Raw genomic sequence first — 8674 nt, 5'->3', positions numbered from 1 at the left:
ATATTTTGTTCATGATGCGCTGTGATCTTCCAGTTGTACTACACCCCTAGGAAAAAGGGAAATGGTTTTTTTTTTATGAGAAATCTAATTTCCAATGATTAGAGTTAAGAAGAGAAATCTTGTAAACTTTTCTTCCTGAACACACACCTATACCCCTGAGAGGACCTTGGCTCATTGTGTACTCATGAAAAGAACACCATACCCTGCGTGAGTCAGACCTGGAGATGCCAAATGGTGATACACGGACTTTTTAAGGAGCAGAGAACTGAGCCAATATTTCCCTTTTGTCAATAAAGTGTTGAAGATCATCAGCACTGAGAGTGCTTCAGGAAGAGTGATAGTCACCAAGCGTCTTTGTGATCTTTGGTTACTGGATTGGGGTGGTTGCAGGTAAGGACTGAAAATCTCCCAGTGGAAATAATGCCAAGTGTATTGGTGTTCTTGGCTCCCCAGTACCAGTGTTGACACGCACAAATATAAAGGCAAATGCTTTTTTAAAAAGCGGTTCCTCTTATTTTTCCACAGTATTCATGGCACATTTTTGGTGATGACAAGCAGAATGACTTCAATGTCCTGAGAAACTCTTCCTTCTACTCTTGATTGCCCCTGTTTTAATAAAGGTTTCTGTTAGAAAAATGTCAAGAGAAGGGACGTTTCTAACTTCTCTGTATCAAAGTAAAAAAGGCAATGGTTTAAAATAAAATAAAATATGTGTACGCACAATACATATATACATATATATATAATTTCAGGCTTTACTTTTTAGAGCAATTTTAGGTTTACAACAAAACTGAGAGGAAGGAAATCTGTATTTATTAATAATAGCAGTGCCTTGTATCAGGTTCCTGTGGCTACTGTAACAAGGCACCACAAATCTGGTGACTTAAAATAACAGAACTTTATTCTCTTCTACTTTGAAGGCTAGAAGTTCTAAACGCAGCAGGGCTCCGCTGCCTCTGGGAACTCTAGAGAATCCATTCTCTGCCTCTTCCAGTTTCTGGTGACTGTCAGCATCCCTTGATTTGTGCCTCCACCCTCTGCCTCTGTTGGTCACATCGCCTCCTCCTCTTTCGTCCATGTTCTCCCCCTAAGTCTCACTTTTATAAGAACACTTATCTGGATAATAGGGGAAGATCTCATCTCAAGATCCTTAACTTCATTGCATCTTTTTCCCCCATCAGGTCTCATTCACAGGTTTTTGGGATTAAGGCAAATACCTATCTTCGTGGAGGGCCATTATTCAAATATTTATTGTTTTCTGGGTATGCCTTAAGTCAGACTTGCTAGCAGCTACAAAGATTTTTAAATTAGCATTCTGTCCTGAGACTTCACAAAGCATAACTTCTTTGGGGACAGCTGCCGAAGACAAGACCAGATTAAAATTCTAAAGAGGAGGATGGTTTATAGAGGGAGTTAGAAACTCATAATCAATAGTTAGATCAGAGAAAGGAAATTAACATTGGCTAAATATCTTCCACCGTTTGCTTTGAAATGTGGTCTCTCTCAATACTCATTACAAATCTATTTTAAACCATGCTTTTGTTAAGTGGGGAAACAGGTTCAAGAAATGATAACATTCCCAAGTCCCGTAAAAAAAACTAAAGGCTTAGATGAGATTTGAGGCCAATCTCTGGCTCTCGTCTCACCAGGAGTGCTGCTTCTCTAGCAGGAGAGGGGACCTCCAGGTGCATTTAGGGGCCTTGGAGTCAGCACATGCTCACGTCCTCCCTCTGCTGGGGTCCCCAGCGGGGAGAAGAGGGCCTAGAACTCAGGAATTTGGCAAAAGCTGAGTCCTTGGTCTTAGCTAATAATTCCTGGATTCTATATTAGGACAGGAGAGGAAAGAAGTACGTCTAAAAGAGGTCCTCTCTGCCCCCACCTTTATGCATTATCACGATCATCATCTCTTCACAACCAGAGACCTGAACAGGCAGGACAGACCTGAAAAATGGAAATGTGGCTTTCCAGGGCAGGACGCGGAGCAAGGCTGTTTGAAGGTATCAGCATAACAATTCTGTAATCAGTTTTTTCTTCAATTTAAAACAAAACAAAACCCCCAAAGCCCAAAAGACTAAGTTTTTTTGTGAAAGCGAACTATGACACTTTGGATTTAAAAATGAGTAAACATACTTTTGGGGGAGGTGTAAGCAAATACAATACAGGAGAGGATAAAACAATTCTGATTTCCAAAATTAACATTTAGATATGAATCTTAAATGCTTCTTTGTTGAATAAAGAAATTTTTTCATTTGAATAACAAAGAAATGGAGAGAACATGTCCTCTGTGGTCCTGGGTACTAACTTCATTTCCTCTCTTATTTCATTTTAAAGATAATTGAAGAGCATCTGAAGGCAATGTCCTTAATCTGCCTGAGAGGGACCTGCATTCACTGAGAAAGATCCTGATGGTCCAATCCCTGGTAAAAGTTGCATTTCCCCCTAGATGGACGTTAAATGTTTAGAACAACTAGAGCAGTTTTATCTTCTTTGCAACAATCATTAAACAGAGTAGTTCATTTTTAATTAGACTTATGTGTGTGGAATTTCTTTGAAAGGAATGATGCTAAAGCTGAAACTCCAGTACTTTGGCCACCTCATGGGAAGAGTTGACTCATTGGAAAGACTCTGATGCTGGGAGGGATTGGGGGCAGGAGGAGAAGGGGATGACAGAGGATGAGATGGCTGGATGGCATCACCGAATGGATGGACGTGAGTCTGGGTGAACTCCCAGAGTTGGTGATGGACAGGGAGGCCTGGCGTGCTGTGATTCATGGGGTCGCAAAGAGTCGGACACGACTGAGCGACTGAACTGAACTGAACTGATGTGAATCACTAATTGTTTAATGATAAAGAATTTAATAATCAGTTTCAGTTCAGTTGCTCAGTCCTGTATGACTCTTTGCGACTCCATGGACTACAGCATGCCAGGCTTCCCTGTCCATCACCAACTCCCAAAGCTTGCTCAAACTCACATCTATTGAGTTGGTGATGCCATCCAACCATCTCATCCTCTGTCATCCCCTTCTCCTCCCACCTTCAATCTTTCCCAGCATCAGGGTCTTTTCCAATGAGTCAGTTCTTTGTATCAGGTGGCCAAAGTAATGGAGTTTCAGCTTCAGCATCAGTCCTTCCAGTGAATATTCAGGACTGATTTCCTTTAGGATGGACTGGTTGGATCTCCTTGCAGTCCAAGGGACTCTCAAGAGTCTTCTCCAACACCACAATTCAAAAGCATCAATTCTCCAGCACTCAGCTTTCTTAATGGTTCAGCTCTCACATCCATACATGACTACTGGAAAAACCATAGCTCTGACTAGATGGATCTTTGTTGGCAAAGTAATGTCTCTGCTTTTTAATATGCTGTCTAGATTGGTCGGTCATAGCTTTTCTTCCAAGGAGCAAGTGTCTTTTAATTTCACAGCTGCAGTAACCATCTGCAATGATTTGGGAGCCCAAGAAAATAAAGTCTGTCACTGTTTCCATTTTTTCCCCATCTATTTGCCATGAAGTCATAGGACTGGATGCCATGATCTTAGTCTTTTGAATGTTAGTAATCAAGCCCTTCATTTGTTCTGGAAAGCCTTAGACAATTCCTGGGATCCTCAATGAAGACAAATACTTAAAGACTGGGAATTTACTGATCTCAGAAGCTTTTCCATATAATCTTGCAGACAAAGGCACAAACAGCTAATTCAATTATTGGTTGTCTCTCTATAGGCAAGACATACAGTTCATGCCTCAAGGGGCCTGGGGACCCACACCAGAACAGAGGCTCTTGGGTGGCTTCACTGCCTGCTCCCTCACCTTCCCGGGTCCAGTTCTTAGAAGTGTTTTACTTTTCACCTGGACACTTGCAGAAGGTGTCAACTGATATGGCACTCTGAGCAGGTTCCACTAAAGCTTGGAACCTTCCAGGCATATTTAAATTCTATTCGTGGATTCTTCAGAAGAGAGGCTTTTGAGAGCTAGAGATGAAGCTATAATGGTGGAATGATAGATGTTTAGTTCATACTTCCTGGCAGGAAAGCCTGCCTGGTGAGTCTCGGGTTTCAACAATGAAGGCAGGAAGCTGATTGACCTGAAAACAGTAGGCATGTGACCATGCCTGAATTGACAGGTTCACACGGGCTCCATGTGAGGACAACTCTGATCGTTATAGTCATCTCCACACAATCATCTGTCTGCAAATACCAAAGGGAAAAAGTACTTGGTACAATCGACCCTCCATTCCTTGTGCAGCAGTCCCCAACACTTTTGGCATCAGGGACCGCTTTCGTTGAAGACAATTTTTCCGCAGACCAGGTAGGCCATGATTTCGAGATGATTCACATTATACTTATTGTGCACTTTATTTCTAATCTATTGCTGCCCCTGATCTGACAGGATGGGGACCTGGAGATGGGGACCCCTGTTTTAAGGCACTCTGGAACCATCACTCACATGGCTGGGGCAAGCTCAGTCTCCTAGATTTTACAGCTGTTAGGTTGATGGTGTCTCCCTAAGATGGAAAAACATCTCAAGACTTTATTACACTTTTTACAAAATACTGAGTTAAAATTGTGTAAAAGGAATTGTGTGGGCAAGTACTGTCATTGAGAGGCTACTTACATTTAAGATAGTAGGTTCATTTCGTAATAATAATAGGCAACATTTACAGAAGGGCTTCCAAGATAGCGCAGTGGTAAAGAAATGCAGGAGACGCAAGAGACAAAGGTTCAATCCCTGGGTTGGGATGGTTTCTTAAATGACAAACCACTCCAGTATTCTTATCTGGAAATTTCCATGGACAGAAGAACCTGGTGAGCTACACAGTCCATGAGGTTGCAAAGAGTTGGATACAGCTGAGCAACTGGGCTTGCATGTACAACATTTACAGAGGTATTATCTGGTGTTAATCTTTTTCTCCAACAAACCTGTGTGGTAGGTATTATTATCCTCACTTTATAGACAAGGAACCCAAGACACAGAAAGGTTAGTAACTTGTGGAAGACCACATAGCTGGTAAGTAGTAGGACTGGGTCCAAAGTCCACACTCTTACCCATATATATGCTAAGAATTCATATATGTCATCTATGTGATTCTTATTTTTAGTTGCATAATTGATTTTGCTGCATGGACAAAGACCTTAAATAAGGGCAGTGTGGACAGCAATGGGATATTAGAGCATAGCAGTCAAAGCATGGCCTTCCTGTTAGATGGAAATGAACTAATACTCATGTCTAACAGGTATGGGAGCTTGGACAAATTACTTACGTCTTGGGATCTCAGTTTGCTTATATACAAAATGGGAACAATAAGGGTACATAACTCATAAGATTGTAATGGTTAAATGTGATAAGTATGACAATACCAAACCTTTGTTGCATGCTGATTTTTGTGTCAGCTATAAAATACATGGGAAGTGATTGGCTTCTCCCTTGACACAAGATAAATATTTACAGCTTCCCTGGTGGCTCAGTGGTAAAGAATCTGCCTGCAATGCAGGAGACCCAGTTTTAATCCCAGAGTCAGGAAGATTGCCCTGGAGAAGGGAATGGCTACCCACTCCAGTATTCTTGCCTGTAGAACTCCATAGACAGAGAAGCCTGGCAGGCTACGGTCCACGGGGTCTCAAAGAGTCAGACACGACTAAACTAACACTTCACTTCAAGCTTTTACTATTATTATTATTTTACTAAGTGTCAAACCCATTTTGACAAATTTCAAGAGATCGTTAACTTCTTTTAGCTTAATGAAATCCTGACCTTCCAAATATGGTTCTTAATAAGTGGGTCAGGACAGAGCTCCGAAATCTTAGTTATGTGCAATTTCACCTATAATTTACTTTCCATTTTAATCTAATGCATAATTGAACACACTTTTTAGAATACACTCTCTACACTGCTTCTGTTATTCTGGGACAGACTTTGTCTTTGTCATGGGGTATTACTAAATCTAGCTAAATCTTCAACTTTCTGAGGACCTGATAAACAGGCTCATTTTTCTTCACAGGTTTGTAAGGAGCGGGGAATTAAGTCTGAATCCCAATTCTTATCTATAGTTTAGGACAAAAAAATCTACAGTTAAAGTAACTTGAAATTGTAGTTATAGTTCCCTCTTGGGCAAAATGATGGGGTTACTCAGCAGCCCTCAGGGTTACTCGCGAGCTGCAAAGGGGTGACTGTAAAACAGCTCCTCTGTTTTCTAATTCATTTCACAATCCGTGCTTGGCCAGAAGCACTTTCTACCTTTTGCACTGTCAGATTCTTAGGCTGAGCAAATTGGGTACAGGTTTTCGATTACGCATTTCATTCCTTCCCACTTACAAAGTGATTTCACATCACCAGCACGATTTATCAAGGAGAGAGCCATCCTAAGACACAAGCCTGAATTACAGAGCAGCCCCAAGGTCTAGCAAAAGTACTGCGGAACCACAGATATAATGAAACGGGTGAACCTCCTATTTCCTGTGCCCTAGATACAAAAAGAGACTCATCTGACAGCTTGGGAAAGCTGGTGCCAGCCCCCCTTTTTATGATGGGGCTGCTGTTTCCACAATTCCACATCAGGAAACTCTATGTCTTAGTAATTGTCACAGTAGCTAGAATTGGACCCCTTAAAAAAGTAGCCAAGTTTGGGTCACTATCATCAAGCAGTCCAGCATAATCTCTTGATTGGGGTCACCCTGACGGTGACTAGTTGGGTAAAGTTCACTGTGTTCTTTTGAGATAGTGTTTCTAAACCCTGTCTTCTTGTCTCTCCCCCACTGGCCTTCCTACTTCCTTCCAGTAAAACCAGCTCTTGCCCCCTTTAATCAAAATTCAGTAATGGGCTTTCCAGGTAGCACTAGTGGTAAAGAATCTGCCTGCCAATGCAGGAGATACAGCTTCCATCCCTAGATCAGGAAGATCCCCTGGAGAAGGGAATGGCAACCCACTACTGTATTCTTGCCTGGAGAATCCCATGATCAGAAGAGCCTGGCGGGCTACAGTCCGTGGGGTCACAAAGAGTCGGACACAAATGAATGACTAAGCACAATGTTAATATCTTGGTAATAACTTCCCAAAGCTCTTATTCTTGTTCTCCCAACTCTTTCCATTGCCAGAGACCAAATCCTTGAGAAAAGGAATTAGAGAGAGTGCGATGGAGGAGCCGCTGGACCAGGAGATTTAAAGTTAGAGGGCCGGCTTCTAGATCTATGTAGCAGGTCTATTACCCACCCATGCACTCTGGGCCTTGGTTTCTTTATCCATCAAATGGCTAGATTGGAGAATCTGGATTTTTACAACTCATAGCCTCATGGATCATTAATAATACTCATTTTGGAGAAAAGAACAGAACATTGAAAACTGTTTTTCCAACTCAATGTTCTGCAATTCTAACAGTGAGCATTAGAATCTTAAACTCGGGGGGGAATGTTTGGAGGGTGTTATCACAGCATCCCTAAGTACATGTCTCACGAAGGGCACAGAGATGGGGAGAGAAATGGGCATAAATTCAGCGCCTTTGTTAGTGCCCGCGTGTTACCTGCAGGACTCTCACCACGGCTCTCTGAAGACGTCATCACCAAAGTGTAGGTGATAAACAGACATTCAGAGAGGACTTGTCCAGGCTACACTGCTAGTAGGTGGCAGAGTCTATCAACTTTCCCACCCTCTGCCTGCCACAAGACTGGCCCTGAGTGTAATATCTGAGCGAAAGAGAATTCTGAGCAAATTCTCAGGATTCCAGAAGTGGGAAGTCCCAGCTGCTCTGTTTGCTATTCCCTCAACAAGTTTCAGATTTCAAAGAGCCAGGATTTCTCTAGAGGCTGGAGTCTAGCATGAGGTATGCAGGTGTACCCAAGGCTGCCGAGGAGCACGTCTGACCTGGGCTGCTTTACGCATCGGTGGGGGTGGATGGCCAGTCGAAGGGAACCCCGCCTCCTTCCAGTTGTTGAGAGAGGATGGGAAGGGCCTCTCTGTGCCCATCCCTGCCCTCCCAGGGAGGCCAGGCTGTCCCCATTTGCCTGGGACATTCTTGGTTTTAAAACTGAAACTCCCAGGTCCAGTGAACACTACAATCCCAGCACACAGGGATGGCTGGGCACACTACAGTCTCCCGAGCTCTGAATTTCTGTATCTGGTATCTGGGAAGACAAGCCTTCTGTCTCATATACAATATAAATAAAATCACATCTCTGTCTGTTGAGATGTTACCTCATCAAATTTGGAGGTTGTGTTTGCGATAGTTGGCTGCAAAGCTGAGATGTCTGTGGAGTCCTGCAGGAAGACTCTCAAAAGAGCCCAGACCTAGATACAGTCAGAAACTTCATGATTATTAGTAAATAATAAAGCAATGACACAGATACAGGCTCATGAACAAAAGCAGTGGACAGCGGTCTCAATCTCCAAACTGATACTCCAAAATGTAGTAGATTTACAATCAAACTACTTTCCACCTGGGTAACTCTGTTGGGTAAGAATCATGTGAGTAGCTGTAGAAAGCTGTTTATTTAACCAGGAATTACAGTTAAAGATTCTTCTCAGCCAACATGGGAGAGTCAGATAGTCAAAAAAAAAAATTTTTTTTAATTAAAAGAAAAATTTTTTTGCCATGCCTCATGGCATGTGGGATCTTAGTCCCTGACCAGAGATCGAACCCATTCCCCTGCATTAGAAGTGTGGAGTCTGAACTATTGGATCTCTGGGGAAG

At 42.5% G+C, this 8674-nt stretch overlaps 1 long non-coding RNA gene across 1 annotated transcript in view; it reads right to left on the bottom strand.

Annotated features, from left to right (window-relative positions):
• Positions 1 to 289: 289 nt before the first annotated feature.
• LOC133236667 (uncharacterized) overlaps positions 290 to 8674 on the bottom strand; it is a 242234-nt gene continuing 233849 nt past the window's right edge. The window contains exon 4 of the long non-coding RNA XR_009732971.1: positions 290 to 606. This is a non-coding gene — a long non-coding RNA (uncharacterized LOC133236667). The remainder of the gene's footprint in view (positions 607 to 8674) is intronic.

The sequence above is a fragment of the Bos javanicus genome, chromosome 23 (assembly GCF_032452875.1).
Source record: "Bos javanicus breed banteng chromosome 23, ARS-OSU_banteng_1.0, whole genome shotgun sequence".
Classification (NCBI taxonomy): domain Eukaryota; kingdom Metazoa; phylum Chordata; class Mammalia; order Artiodactyla; family Bovidae; genus Bos; species Bos javanicus.
Note: the sequence above shows the minus strand (reverse complement) of the source record. Positions and strands in the feature narration are given on the sequence as shown.